General features: G+C 37.3%; 1 protein-coding gene across 9 annotated transcripts in view; it reads left to right on the forward strand.

Annotated features, from left to right (window-relative positions):
* The window catches only part of MARCHF1 (membrane associated ring-CH-type finger 1), a 933,735-nt gene that overhangs the window by 454,239 nt on the left and 466,199 nt on the right, over positions 1–13,297 (forward strand). For 2 of the 9 annotated variants that reach the window (XM_054252826.2, XM_054252831.2), the window contains exon 3: positions 6,908–6,972. The exons of 6 other annotated variants lie outside the window; for them this stretch is intronic. The gene's annotated coding sequence lies outside the window, so the exon portion shown is untranslated. Of the gene's footprint in view, positions 1–6,907; positions 6,973–13,060; positions 13,145–13,297 lie in introns of all 9 variants that reach the window. One more of the 9 variants, XM_054252825.2, reaches the window with a different exon arrangement.

Raw genomic sequence — 13,297 nt, forward strand, 5'->3', positions numbered from 1 at the left:
AAGAAAAACTGTTAAATTTAAAATTATGTGAAATATTCACAATAGGGTAATAGTTCAGAATTTATTCTATTTTCAAACCAAGTATAGATACTCTCTATTGTATGGAATAAGTACTTCTTAGTACTTTGCTCAAGTGTTCCTTCTTTAATGTAACTTCCACAGTGACTTAAAAAAAGTATGTTCTATCTAATTCAGTAATTGTGTCAGCAAATATTCTAGCCCAAATAATTCATTTTATTCTTTTTAAGGATCTTAAAGTTTTGCAGTTTCTCAGTCTCTCTCTTGTTCTTCCTCTTTCCTTAAATCTTTCTCTTTTCTTATGCATTCATATTTACTGAATATTATATTGAATTTTGCATCCAAAACCTACAAAGATTTTAGTGTAGTAAATTAATACTGTTTTCTGGCATCCCTGGCAACTGCCATCTGTGAAGACTTTCAGGAAATAATGTCTTGCTGAACACTTACCTTTTTATTTCAGTATATCATAATATAACCTAAAATATTATTTAGAATTTCTATGTTTTATTTTTTTTCCAATCATTTGTTAAGTTAATTTTTTAGGTTTTTGACCTATTAGTACTCTATTGACTACACATTCTTGGGAAAATGGCCAAATAGCATAGGAACTTGTGATTGATATACTAATTTTTTCCACTTCTGTGAAACCAAGAACATTACTATAGAGTGCATTGATCTGGGTGTTATTGTTATTAGTATGAGAAAAACATTCTAATAATACCACACACATTGCCTGCTTGGCTTTGTGGCAGACTTCAAGGACAGCATAATCCGGGATCAATCTGATTATCACTTCACAGAATTAATATATTTGATCTGCATTCTATACATCACTATTCTTTATTAACATGTTATTAAGTTGTTTGGTATCAGACAGAGTTCAATGTAATCTTATATCAGACATTCATTTATTATATGTGGGACCTTGGGCAAGTTATGTAACTCTCAGAGCTTCAGTTTCCTTCTCCATTAAATGGAGATAATAATCATGCCTAGGAAGATTGTGTTGGGGAACAAATTAAATAATATATATACATGTAGAATGCTTAAAACACTATTTGGTAGATAGGAGTTGGCTCAGTAATAGCAATTACTGTTGCTATTATTTTCTTCAATACAATAATTTGGATTTATAATGATACCCAGCTACTGCAACTCTCCAATTAAGAAAAATTGCATCTTTTAAACTACGGTTTTGATGTGAGTTATGTGGCTTTTTTATAGCTCTTATTTTTAGAAAACTATTATTTGATATGGGTCTCTGTATTTAATCAACTAGTAGAAATAATTCTCTTTACATGAAAGATATTCAATTTTACTGTGTGTTTGAATATTCTTAGGTATAGTGTCAAGAACTATATTCCATTATTTTAAAAATATTTAATATCCATCTTTTTGAGCAAAATAAGTACTTTTAAAATGATCAATCCTTTTATTAGGTAATTTTAAGCTTCAAATATGAGTGCTTATTAATTAGCACGTATTCTTTGACAAGCCATGTCCCAAGGAGTTTACATGCATTATTTTTATATTTTTCTGTTTTTTATTAAATTTATTTTTCATTGGCCAAAACAGTATATATTTATAAAGTACTACATGTTTTGAAATATATAGACATTGGGTAATGGCTAATTAGAGATCACCTCACATCTTTTGTAATGGTGATTATCAAAAAGATGAAGGGTAACACATGTTGGAGAAGATGTACAGAAAAGGGAACCGTTATATACTGTTGCTGGGAATGTAAATTAGTACAGTCATAGGAAAAACAGGATGGATGGTTCTTAAAATTTAAAAAATATAATTACCATATGATCTAGCAATCTGACTATTTGCTATATATCCAAAAAAAAATGAAATCACTATGACTAAGAGATATCTGCATTCTCATGTTTATTATAGCACTATTCTCAATAGTTAAGTTATGGAATCAGCCTAAGTGTCCATCAGTGGATAGATAAAATGTGGTAAATATAGACAATGGAATGATGATTCAACTTTTAGAAGAAGAAAAAAATCCTGTCGCTTGCAGCATCACACATAAAGCTGGAGAACATTAAGATAAATAATGCATAATCTCACTTGTACGTGAAACCTAACAAAGTTGGACTCACAGAAGTAGAGAGTAGAATGACAGTTACCAAGGGTAGGAGGGTAAAGTTGTGGAGATGTTGGTCAAAGGATATAAAATTTTAGTTACAGAGAAGAGATCTATTTTGTACACAGTGATGACTATAGTTAATAACAATGTGTTGAATTCTTGAAAATTGCTAGGAGAGTAGATTTTAAGTTTTCTTACAACAGAAAAGATAAGTATATGAGGTAATGAATATGCTAATTAGCTCAATAGCCATTATCTCATTTATTTAATCAAAATATTAACATAGTACTCCTGTGTTAATATTAACATGAGTATTAATGCTATTAATATAAAAGAATATGAAAACACCAGAACTTTACTGCTTTAGAGTATTGACAGATCTACATGATTATTAATATTGTTCAAAGTTTTAAAAATTCTGAATGACTTTTACAGTGCTGTAATTTATAAGATTTTAGAGGCCTACTATAGATAAAGAACAGTCTATAAAAGTGAGGTAATATCTGATAAATCTTCTGAGATATACTTCTTATAAAGTAGTCATAATGGTACTTTTAAATATTCAGTAGCTTATTTTCAAATATTATATTTTTTAATTTATTTTATGCCGTCTTGCCTTCTTATATTTTTCCCTATGAAATTTTATTGGGGTAATAAAATAATTTGCAGTACCTATATTAAGAATCTCTTTTGTTACTTATATCTCTTTTTACACATTTTGAAGGTAGAATCTACGTGTGTGTGTATGTGTGTGTATCTAAGGCATCACTTTAAATTATAGATAACAAATATGTAATAGACAATTAAATAGTAACTAGACCAGTATATCTTACATTTCTTGGCACAGAATTTTTCTTCTGTGATTAGATTGGACACCTATTATCTCCTTTGCTTTTTTCTTTAGTGTTTCTACTTTTCTTTATGGTAAACCATCAATAGCAGCAAACTCCCTGTCTAGACTTATGGAGTTCTCTTTAGTAAAATATATTACCTTACAAGGTTTCTCTATATAAGGAACCATTTCTTTACAAGAAACAACCTATATACAAGGAGTAAACACAATATCTAATGTCACAGAAACCCCAAATTAAAGAGTACTTCGGAAATTATTGAATCCAGCCTTTAAAAAGATTTCTGAATTAATTTATTAATTGTCCCAATAAGTGGTCATGTATCTCCTACTTGAACATTAAAGTTTGGTACTGCAAGAGTAGCCCTTGTTTATTTTCACAGAGCACAAATTTTTATAATTATTTTTCTTATACTGACTCGGATGGACCTCTAACTGTTGGATTGTGTTCAAGATTTAGGGAATATGTGTTCCAGTGTCTCAAAATATACCTGGATTAACATTTGTGTTTGTTCATTTACCACCTGCTCCCATACTGGTTTTTAGCCTTAGACTGTTCCTTCAAGCCCCCTGTAACTGCATGTTGGGTAACACTTATAAAATTCAAACTCTGGTACATATTCTTCATTCTCAGTCTACTCTAAGGCTTTGCTTTTCTCTGCCACTGGCCCTCACTACATCATCCTCTGTCTCCTCTATCTGGGCTGTTTCCCTTGGATTTGATGCCCATTGGTATCATCTGAGTGTTATGCAGAGTAACAGTGAATCAATGGACTTGTCTGTGGGAGTGCTTTAGTTTCCTAGGACTGTTAGAACAAACAAAGTACCAAAACTGTGTGACTTAAAAAATAGAAATGTATTGTCATGTTTCTGAAGGCTAGAAGTCCACATCAAAGTGTTGGCACAGCTATGTTCACTCTGAAAGTACTAGGGAGCATCTTTAAGGACCTAGCTTCTGGTAGTTCCTTGGTTTGTGGCAGAGTAACTCCAGTCTTCACATGGTGTTCTCCTTGTGTGCATGTATGTTAGTTAAATTTCCCAATTTAACAAATACTCTAATAACATTTACGTTTGACTGAGAAGAGTTCTGGGTGAAATATCCTAGATATCTGTAGACCTAATAAGACCATTCTGAATTGCAGATAGTCTCTATAGGAATTGGTGGAGTAGATTGATGCTGTTTTTAGGTTGAATCAGATTTGGCTAAAAATATATGAATGCATATCTATGAACCACTCATGAAAATCAATATTTTTATAGTCAACTAATTATATCTTTATTCTTCCAAGAACACAAATAATAACATTTTGGCTATGCCCATATATCAAGACAATTGTTTTAACCAAATTTCGTAAGTCTACTGATTGTTTTGGTACTTTAGTTATATAGCATATCCAGCAGCAGAAAATATATATTACAATTTTACAGTAATAGTTATTTCATTATGAAAATCTGCCAGATATAGAATGTAGAATATGTAGATTGACCTTCTGAATTTTTGACCCATTATTTCTTTTAGCACTTTCCAAGTTACTAATTATAAAAAAAAAATTGTCATAAAGACCACTTATTCCAAAAATGGTAACGTTAATAATGTTAGGTTAGTGATACCTGACATTTTTCATAATCAGTGGACCATGAGAATAAAAATATGATTAAAAAAACACTGGTCAGCCTTCAAATTTAATTATTCCTTGAATAATAAAAATTGGATCTTTGAGATATACAAACTTAGTAAAATATAGTTTCCAAAGAGGTTATGCATGTAATTCAGGATTATATTATAAAATACATTCCTTTCAAAAGTACTCCCAGTAGTAAAAAGTAAATAAATAACATGTAAATAAATATTAATTACATTGTTGGTTTTTACTTAAAACATGCCTAAGCTTTATACTCATCAAATTGGGTCAAAAATTGATGAAAGAACAGGTGTCTCTGGATCAGGAGATTATTCTACATTGTTTCTGCCATCTACTAGCCTTCCACGATGTCAAAACACTAAGTCTCCCAGGACTTAATCTGGTTGTCAAATGGTAGTGTGCTTTATAATTTGCCTTTGCAATATAAAATTCCATGATGCCATTTTCCCCTTAAACTGAATAAAGACTTGAGATATTGTGAAGTACATATTTGGTCTTTGACCTCTTTCCTAGAATGCAACTCCTAAAATTTTTCAAATTGCCAAAGTGATGTCTTTTTTGTATACCACATTGACTGATAGCTGGCAGCCCGTAGGTAGCTTCAGGATGAAGGCTGGTCACTCAGAGAGACCGAGCAGGATTATAGGGTGTTGGAACCTTTATCCCAATCCCAGCCTCCAAGGAGGAGAGAGAGGGTGAATGTTAAATTGATTACATTAGCCAATGGTTTAATCAATCATATCATAAAAACCCCAAATGACTGGATACAGAGAGCTTATGGATGGCTGAATATGTGGAGGTTCCTGGGTGGGGAGGGACACATAAGCTCGGCACCCCTTCTCAAATGCTTTGCCCTATGCGTCTCTTCACCTGTATCCTCTGTAATAAACCCATAAAGCTGAATATTTCCCTGAGTTCTGTGAGCCACTCCAGCAAACTCATTGAACCTTAGGAGGGAGTTGTGGGAACCCCAATTTGAAGTCAGAATTTTCAGGAACCTGGATTTGTGATTAGGGTCTGAAAGTGGGTGGAATGGTCTGTTGAGACTGAGCCCTGAACCTGTGGGATCTGATACTATCTCCAGGTAGAACCAAATTTGGGTAACACCCAACTGGTGTCTGCTGCAGAATTGCTTGTTTGTTTGGTATGTTGGGGGAGAAAAACCCACAAATCTGGTCACAGAAGTCTTGTGTGTAAAGTAGAAAAGCACAGTTTGAGGGTGTTTTTCCTTGGAAAACTACTGAGAGATGTCCTTATAAGGAATAAAAATAATATTTGAGCAGATACATCTAGACAAACTTTAGGAATTCAATATAATGTCATTTGTGGGAGGTGTGTGTGTGTGTGTTTGTGTGTGTATGTGTACATGTGCGCACGCATACTGAGCTTGATTAGGAATGTTAGGGCCAAGTCTCCTTTGCTTGAACCTTCATATCATACAGGAGCACTTCGTTAACTTTACTTTTTAATTTTCTGATGCATTAAGTCAGAATTTTGACACTTATAAGAGAAAACGACTACTTCCTTCTTTAAGTCATGAAATGGCTTAGAGAAACTGTGCCACTAGGCTTGAGAATACCAGGTTTATGAGGCCCTAGAGATACTGACAGTGAAGTTCCAGAATATGGAAGGGGAAGGAGCCTCACAGCCATGTGTGAGAATGCCTCCCCCAACACACACACACAGGTACACCAACAGACAGACAGACAGACACACACACCCACACACACACACGAACACTTTTTCTCTCTCATTCTTCAGGGATAAGAGTGGGCAGGTTCTGAAGCAAGCAGTAATTAAAGACCCTCTGCCCTGATTCCAGTTCCTCTTTGTGGGACAACTGCTTTACATTTTCTGAAGATAAGTGAAGAAACACATATTGGTCCTCTGAAACAGTTTTTTCTATTTTGCTCCTTGTTCAGCTAGATATACTAATATTTTGAAAGCTATTTTCTGATGCTATTCTTTTGTCATGAGCATGATATAAATCATATAAACTAGTACAACTGACTCTTTAGGGCATGCCATAATTATTACACATATTATGTGATTGTGGTGATTGTTATTGATTCTCCAAAAGGCTGAAATGGATGTCTTGGCTATGTTGTAATCTGCATCAACTTCAGAAAATACATGTAGCTAAAATTAGGAAAAACATTTTCCAGAGAATAGAATCAAAGATCTTAAGAATTCATCTGATCTATTATATTGTCTTTGGTATTGAAAGCTGATCATCTAGTTACTTCTGAAAGGTCTTCAGAGACAGACACTCACATTAAAATGATTTTGTAGGAGAGGATTCAAGATGGCGCAGTAAGGACAACTCAGGATCGCAGCTCTCAGGGAACACTCAGAGGGTGAGTCAAAGCCACATTTCCAGATGAATCTTTGTTGCCCACAGAACGGGGAAATTCCCAGGTGTAGGAAAGACACGTGATGCAAGCACAGCCATTTCGGCTGATGCGGCCACTTCAGCCGGTGCTGCAGTGCAGCGGCACTCTGCAACAATCCGCACAAAACACACTGGCCTGGGTACCCTGCTAAACTGGCAATCTGAGATTTGGGAGGGCAGATTAGCATATCCATCTGATTAAACGGGACTTGGACGGTGAGCCAAACCAGGAGATTCCTGGGAAGTGGCGTTTGAGCCAGCACAATGGCTAGCTGCATGGGAAATCACACAGATCCCGGTGCTCTAACAGCGGGTGACCAAAAAACCTGGGAGAGAGCCATCCGTTCAACTTAAAACAAAAAGAAAGGCGCTTTGAGGCAGGGAGCCAGGCGAGTGGGCTCAGTGGGTTTCACCCCCACAGGGACAAACAAAACGGCAATTCGAAACGCTCCGGGTGGAGAGTTTCACTACGGGAACAGCTGAACTCAGGACGGTGCAGCTCGGTGGAGGAAGGGCGTTCGCCATTACCGAGGCAATGCGCCCCTACTGAGATACACTCCCATTGCTGACATAGCCTGCCGTTGCCGAGGCAACCCACAATAACAGAGAGACTCTGCTGCAGGGCGGAGCCAGTGGCAGCATAGCGGAGCCTGCGGCAGAGCCTGCAGCAACAGGGCGAACACCACATCAGCAGGGTGGAGCCTCGGCAGGCAAATAGTGACTAGACTGCCTCCTAGCTGGGCAGGATAGTGCAGAGGACACTCATAAAGAAAGCCCCAAACCCCAGAGGCAGAGCATCTGAGGAAAAAAAGGGCTTTTAAGAGTTCTGCTGCAGCAGACTTAAACGCACCTGCCTAACAGCCCTGAATGAACAATGGAGCTCACAGCTCAGCACTTGAGCTCCTATAAAGTACAGACCGTCTCCTTAAGCAGCTCCCTGACCCCTGTATATCCAGAGTCACCTAAAAAGGACTGATCAGACTGACATTAGGCGGGCATCACTCTGGGACAAATATAGCAGAAGAAGAAACTGGTAGCATCCCTCACCATTCTGCAGCTGCTACTGGTGTACCCCAGAGAAGCAGGGCCTGGATTGGACTTGAGCAGTCGTACAGCAGAGGGGCTAGAATGGTAGAAGGAAAACCAAGTAACAGAAATACCTCATCATCAACAATATGGGCATCCACTCAGAGACCCAATCGAAAAGTCAGCAACTACTCAGACGACAGGTGGATAAATCCACAAAGATGGGAAGAAACCAGCGCAAAAAGGAGGAAAAAAACCGAAACCAGAACAGCTCACCACCTACAAAGGTCCAAAACTCCTCACCAGCAAGGGAACAAAGCTAGACGGAGAATGACTGTGACGAAATGACGGAATCAGACTTCAGAAGGTGGGTAATGAGAAACTTCTGTGAGCTAAAAAAACATGTTCTAAATCAATGCAAAGAAGCTAAGAACATTGAAAAAAGATTCAAGGAAATGATAACAAGAATGGATAAATTAGAAAGGAATATGAATGAATTGAAAGAGCTGAAAAACACAACATGAGAACTTCGTGAAGCATGCACAAGTTTCAACAGCCAAATTGACCAAGCAGAAGAAAGAATATCAGAAGTCGAAGATCAACTCAATGAAATAAAACGAGAAACCAAGATTAGAGAAAAAAACGAAAAAAGGAATGAACAAAGTCTCCAAGAAATGTGGGACTATGTGAAGAGACCTAACCTACGTTTGATAGGTGTACCAGAAGGGAACGAAGAGAATGAATTCAAGCTGGAAAATACTCTTCAGGATATTATCCAGGAAAATTTCCCCAACCTAGCAAGGCAGGCCAACTGTCAAATCCAGGAAGTACAGAGAACACCACAAAGATACTCCACAAGAAGAGCAACCCCAAGACACATAATTGTCAGATTCACCAAGGTTGAAATGAAGGAGAAAATACTAAGGGCAGCCAGAGAGAAAGGTCAGGTCACCCACAAAAGGAACCCCATCAGACTCATAGCAGATCTCTCAGCAGAAACTCTACAAGCAAGAAGAGAGTAGGGGCCAATATTCAACATCCTTAAAGAAAAGAACTTTCAACCCAGAATTACATATCCAGCCAAAGTGAGCTTTGTAAGTGAAGGAAAAATAAAATCCTTTGCGAACAAGCAAGCACTCACAGATTTTGTCACCACCAGGCCTGCTTTACAAGACCTCCTGAAAGAGGCACTACACATAGAAAGGAACAACCAGTACCAGCCATTCCAAAAACACACTAAATGCTAAAGAGCATCAACAAAATGAAGAATCTTCATCAACTAATTGTCAAAACAGCCAGCTAGCATCAAAATGCCAGTATCAAATTCACACATAACAATATTAACCCTAAATGTAAATGGGCTAAATGCACCAATCAAACGACACAGACTGGCAAACTGGATAAAAAATCAAAACCCATCTGTGTGCTGTATCCAGGAAACCCATCTCACATGCAAGGATACAAAAAGGCTCAAAATAAAGGGATGGAGGAAGATTTACCAAACAAATGGAGAGCAAAAAAAAAGCAGGAGTTGCAATTCTCATCTCTGATAAAATAGACTTTAAAGCAACAAAGATCAAAAGAGACAAAGAAGGTCAATACATAATGGTAAAAGGATTGATACAATCCTAAATATATATAAACCCAATACAGGAGCACCCAGATATATAAGTCAAGTTCTTAATGACTTACAAAGAGACTTAGATTCCCACACAATAAGTGGGAGACTTTAACACTCCACAGACAATATTAGACAGATCAAACAGACAGAAAATTAACAAGGATATCCAGGGCTTGAACTCAAACCTGGAACAAGCAAACCTGATAGACATTTACAGAACTCTCCACCCCAAATCCACAGAATATACATTCTTCTCAGCACCACATCACACCTACTCTAAAATTGACCACATAATTGGAAGTAAAGCACTCCTCAGCAAATGCAAAACAACGGAAATCATAACAAACAGTCTCTCAGACCATAGTGCAATCAAGTTAGAACTCAGAATTCAGAAACTAACCCAGAATTACACAGCTTCATGGAAACTGAACAACTGGCTCTTGAATGTTGACTGGATAAACAATGAAATGACAACAGAAATAAAGAAGTTCTTCGAAACCAACTAGAACGAAGACACAGCATACCAGAATCTCTGGGACACATTTAAAGCAGTCTCTAGAGGAAAATATATAGCAATAAGTGCCCATATGAGAAGATTGGAGAAATCTATAAATTGACACCCTATCATCAAACTTGAAAAAGCTAGAGGAGCAAGATCAAAACAACTCAAAACCTAGCAGAAGACAAGAAATAACTAAGAACAGAGCAGAACTGAAGGAGACAGAGACACAAAAAACCCTTCAAAAAATCAATAAATCCAAGAGCTGGTTTTTTGAAAAGATCAACAAAATAGACAGACCACTAGCCAGATTGATAAAAAAGAAAAGAGAGAACAACCAAATAGATGCAATAAAAAATGATAAAGGGGAAATCATCACAGACTCCATAGAAATTCAAACCATCACCAGAGAATATTACAAACAACTCTATGCAATAAGCTAGTAAACCTGGAAGAAATGGATAAATTCCTGGACTCCTGTGTCCTCCCAAGCCTAAACCAGGAGGAAGCTGAAACTATGAATAGACCAATAACAAGGTCTGAAGTTGAGGCAGCAATTAAGAGCCTACCACACAAAAATAGCCCAGGTCCAGTTGGGTTCCCAGCTGAATTCTACCAGACACACTAAGAGGAGCTGGTACCATTCCTTCTGAAACTATTCCAAATAATCCAAAAAGAGAGAATCCTTCCCAAATCATTTTATGAGACCAACATCATCCTGATACCAAAACCTGGCAGAGACCCAATGAGAAAAGAAAACTTCAGGCCAATATCCATGATGAACATAGATGCTAAAATCTTCAATAAAATATTGGCAAGCCGATTGCAACAGCACATCAAAAAATTTATCCATAATGATCAAGTAGGATTCATCCTGTTGATGCAAGGCTGATTCAACATACACAAGTCTATAAATGTAATTCACCACATAAACAGAACCAAAACCAAAAACCACATGATTATCCTAATTGATGCAAAGAAGGCCTTTGACAAAATTTAACAGCCCTTTATGCTAAAAACTCTCAATAAACTCGGTATCGGTGAAATGTATTTCAAAGTAATAAAAGCTATTTACAACAAACCAACATCCAATATCATATTGAATGGGCAAAAACTGGAGGCATTCCCTTTGAAATCTAGCACTAGACAAGGATGCCCTCTTCCACCACTCCTATTCAATATAGTACTGGAAGTTCTAGGCAGAGCAATCAGGCAAGAAAAAGAAATAAAGTGTATTCAAATAGGAAAGGTGGAAGCCAAATTGTCACTATTTGCAGATGACATGATAGTATTCCTAGAAGACCCCATCGTTTCAGCCCTAAAACTCCTGAAACTGATAAGCAACTTCAGCAAAGTCTCAGGATATAAAATCAATGTGCAAAAATCACAAGCATTCCTATACACCAATAACAGGCTTAAAGAGAGCCAAATCAAGAACAAACTACCATTCACAATTGCTAAAAAAACAATAAAATACCTAGGAATACAACTCACAAGGAACGTAAGGGACCTCTTCAAGAAAAACTACAAACCACTGCTCAATGAAATAAGAGAGGACACAAACAGATGGAGAAGCATTTCATGATCATGGTTAGGAAGAATTAATATCGTGAAAATGGCTATACTGCCCAAAGTAATTTACAGAATCAATGCTATCCCCATCAAGCTACCATTGACTTTCTTCACAGAACTAGAAAAAACCACCATGAACTTCATATGAAACCAAAAGAGAGCCCGCATAGCCAAGTCAATTCTAAGCAAGAAGAGCACAGCGGGGGGCATCACACTACCGGATTTCAAACTATACTACAAGGCTACAGTAATCAAAACAGCATGGTACTGGTACCAAAACAGAGATATAGACCAATGGAACAGAACAGAGGCATCGGAGGCAACACAACATATCTACAACCATACAATCTTTGATAAGCCTGACAAAAACAAGCAATGGGAAAAGGACTCCCTGTTTAATAAATGGTGTTGGGAAAACCGGCTAGCTGTGTGCAGAAAGCAGAAACCAGACCCCTTCCTGTCACCTTACACTAAAATTAACTCCAGATGGATTAAAGACTTAAACATAAGACCTGGCACCATAAAAACCCTAGAAGAAAATCCGGGCAAAACCATTCAGGACATAGGAGTAGGCAAGGACTTCATGACCAAAACACCAAAAGCACTGGCAACAAAAGCCAAAATAGATAAATGGGACCTAATCAAACTCCACAGCTTCTGCACAGCAGAAGAAACAATCACTTGAGTGAATCGGCAACCAACAGAATGGGGAAAATTTTTTGCAGTCTACCCATCTGACAAAGGGCTGATATCCAGAATTTACAAAGAACTCAAACAGATTTACAGGAAAAAAACAAACAAGCCCATTCAAAAATGGGCAAAGTATATGAACAGACACTTTACAAAAGAAGACATACATGAGGCCAAGAAACATATGAAAAAATGCTCATCATCACTGGTCATTAGAGAGATGCAAATCAAAACCACATTGAGATACCATCTCATGCCAGTTAGAATGGTGATCATTAAAAAATCTGGAGACAACAGATGCTGGAGAGGATGTGGAGAAATAGAAACACTTTTACACTGTTGGTGGGAATGTAAACTAGTTCCGCCATTGTTGGAAGACAGTGTGGTGATTCCTCAAGGCCTTAGAAATAGAAATTCCAATTGACCCAGCAATTCCGTTACTGGGTATATATCCAAAGGACTATAAATCGTTCTTCTATAAGGACACATGCACACTAATGTTCATTGCAGCACTGTTTACAATAGCAAAGACCTGGAACCAGCCCATATGCCCATCGATGATAGACTGGATTGGGAAAATGTGGCACATATACACCATGGAATATTATGCAGCAATCAAAAATGATGACTTTGTGTCATTTGTAGTGGCATGGATGAATCTGGAGAACATCATTCTTATCAAACTGACACAAGAACAGAAAATGAAACACCGCATATTCTCACTCATAGGTGGGTCATGATAAATGAGAACACATGAACACAGGGAAGGGAGTACCAAACACTGGGGTCTATTTGGGGGAAGAGGCGAGGGACAGTGGCCGGGGGAGCTGGGGAGCATAGCCTGGGGAGAAATTCCAAATGTGGGTGAAGAAGGCAGCAAAA

The sequence above is a fragment of the Callithrix jacchus genome, chromosome 3, assembly GCF_049354715.1.
Source record: "Callithrix jacchus isolate 240 chromosome 3, calJac240_pri, whole genome shotgun sequence".
In the NCBI taxonomy this organism is placed as follows: Eukaryota; Metazoa; Chordata; class Mammalia; order Primates; family Cebidae; genus Callithrix; species Callithrix jacchus.